This window comes from Anopheles stephensi, unplaced genomic scaffold (genome assembly GCF_013141755.1).
Source record: "Anopheles stephensi strain Indian unplaced genomic scaffold, UCI_ANSTEP_V1.0 ucontig142, whole genome shotgun sequence".
Lineage (NCBI taxonomy): Eukaryota > Metazoa > Arthropoda > Insecta > Diptera > Culicidae > Anopheles > Anopheles stephensi.
The window spans coordinates 66668-70000 of NW_023405061.1; positions in this window are offsets into that span (position 1 = coordinate 66668).

The window sequence follows — 3333 nt, forward strand, 5'->3', positions numbered from 1 at the left end:
TTTTTTGGGACTTAGAAAATTTTTGACCCGTACCCTAAGAAAAAGTGATTTTTTCATAGGACAATTTTTTCTTCGCAAATACTGTTTGGTTTCACTTTTCATTATTAGAAACGCGTTCCGAAGCCATTTTCATCAAAATCTCGTGAAAAAAAAATTTCACCCCCGGACCAAAAGTTGGCCGTTCGGTGCCCTATGGCCTATGGCCAGTATGGGAACCAAGGATGCCGATATGCGAAAAAGTGTCAAAAAATCACTTGAAAGTCGCTATGGCTCATTAAATAGAGCTTGTAAAGACCTTTCTAAAACACCTTGGTTGACCCCTGTCCGATACGTAGTTTTCGAGATATTCGAGAATAAGTGATTTTTTGGGACTTAGAAAATTTTTGACCCGTACCCTAAGAAAAAGTGATTTTTTCATAGGACAATTTTTTCTTCGCAAATACTGTTTGGTTTCACTTTTCATTATTAGAAACGCGTTCCGAAGCCATTTTCATCAAAATCTCGTGAAAAAAAAATTTCACCCCCGGACCAAAAGTTGGCCGTTCGGTGCCCTATGGCCTATGGCCAGTATGGGAACCAAGGATGCCGATATGCGAAAAAGTGTCAAAAAATCACTTGAAAGTCGCTATGGCTCATTAAATAGAGCTTGTAAAGACCTTTCTAAAACACCTTGGTTGACTCCTGTCCGATACGTAGTTTTCGAGATATTCGAGAATATGTGATTTTTTGGGACTTAGAAAATTTTCGACCATGACATATATGAAAAGTGAATTTTTCATAGGACCAAAAAGTTTGTCCAAATAGGGTTTTGGTTCACTTTTTATGGTCAGATAAGTGATCCGATGCTATTTTCATGATCATTAGAGGGATTTCACGCTGTGACCAAAAATTTTCATACTTCATACTTGTCCCCGTGCCGTATATGGGAGGACCGGGGGAACATGTCTTCGTAAGTCGTGATGTTCAGTGACGGATTTCTGGGACTTAGAAAAAAAATGTGCTCTCAGGCACATTATATGTTCCATACACACATTATTTTCATTCTTCATACTTGTCCCCGTGCCGTATATGGGAGGACCGGGGGAACATGTCTTCGTAAGTCGTGATGTTCAGTGACGGATTTCTGGGACTTAGAAAAAAAATGTGCTCTCAGGCACATTATATGTTCCATACACACATGATTTTCATTCTTCATACTTGTCCCCGTGCCGTATATGGGAGGACCGGGGGAACATGTCTTCGTAAGTCGTGATGTTCAGTGACGGATTTCTGGGACTTAGAAAAAAAATGTGCTCTCAGGCACATTATATGTTCCATACACACATGATTTTCATTCTTCATACTTGTCCCCGTGCCGTATATGGGAGGACCGGGGGAAGATGTGTTTGTAAGTCGTGATGTTCAGTGACGGATTTCTGGGACTTAGAAAAAAAATGTGCTCTCAGGCACATTATATGTTCCATACACACATGATTTTCATTCTTCATACTTGTCCCCGTGCCGTATATGGGAGGACCGGGGGAAGATGTGTTTGTAAGTCGTGATGTTCAGTGACGGATTTCTGGGACTTAGAAAAAAAAAGTGCTCTCAGGCACATTATATGTTCCATACACACATGATTTTCATTCTTCATACTTGTCCCCGTGCCGTATATGGGAGGACCGGGGGAACATGTCTTCGTAAGTCGTGATGTTCAGTGACGGATTTCTGGGACTTAGAAAAAAAATGTGCTCTCAGGCACATTATATGTTCCATACACACATGATTTTCATTCTTCATACTTGTCCCCGTGCCGTATATGGGAGGACCGGGGGAACATGTCTTCGTAAGTCGTGATGTTCAGTGACGGATTTCTGGGACTTAGAAAAAAAATGTGCTCTCAGGCACATTATATGTTCCATACACACATGATTTTCATTCTTCATACTTGTCCCCGTGCCGTATATGGGAGGACCGGGGGAACATGTCTTCGTAAGTCGTGATGTTCAGTGACGGATTTCTGGGACTTAGAAAAATAAATGTACCCTTAGGCACATTATTTGTATCAATAATTGTATCCCCAGCCTTTCATGGGGAACTTTTCCGTATTCCCGGACTTGTACATTTTTCGGGTTCCACCTCCCGACAATGTATCTCTACTGTGCATTACGTACCTGATAACGCAAGGCACCCATTGGGTGACTCCACTTAACCATCTTTCGATAATGCCCGTGTTGCAGATATAATCCCAACACCTACCAGGCTTTATATGTACATCGAACGTTACATACGATGCACCCCGTATTCCCGGACTTGTACATTTTTCGGGTTCCACCTCCCGATAATGTATCTCTACTGTGCATTACGTACCTGATAACGCACGGCACCCATTGGGTGACTCCACTTAACCATCTTTCGATAATGCCCGTGTTGCAGATATAATCCCAACACCTACCAGGCTTTATATGTACATCGAACGTTACATACGATGCACCCCGTATTCCCGGACTTGTACATTTTTCGGGTTCCACCTCCCGACAATGTATCTCTACTGTGCATTACGTACCTTATAACGCACGGCACCCTTTGGGTGACTCCACTTAACCATCTTTCGATAATGCCCGTGTTGCAGATATAATCCCAACACCTACCAGGCTTTATATGTACATCGAACGTTACATACGATGCACCCCGTATTCCCGGACTTGTACATTTTTCGGGTTCCACCTCCCGACAATGTATCTCTACTGTGCATTACGTACCTGATAACGCACGGCACCCATTGGGTGACTCCACTTAACCATCTTTCGATAATGCCCGTGTTGCAGATATAATCCCAACACCTACCAGGCTTTATATGTACATCGAACGTTACATACGATGCACCCCGTATTCCCGGACTTGTACATTTTTCGGGTTCCACCTCCCGACAATGTATCTCTACTGTGCATTACGTACCTTATAACGCACGGCACCCATTGGGTGACTCCACTTAACCATCTTTCGATAATGCCCGTGTTGCAGATATAATCCCAACACCTACCAGGCTTTATATGTACATCGAACGTTACATACGATGCACCCCGTATTCCCGGACTTGTACATTTTTCGGGTTCCACCTCCCGACAATGTATCTCTACTGTGCATTACGTACCTGATAACGCACGGCACCCATTGGGTGACTCCACTTAACCATCTTTCGATAATGCCCGTGTTGCAGATATAATCCCAACACCTACCAGGCTTTATATGTACATCGAACGTTACATACGATGCACCCCGTATTCCCGGACTTGTACATTTTTCGGGTTCCACCTCCCGACAATGTATCTCTACTGTGCATTACGTACCTGA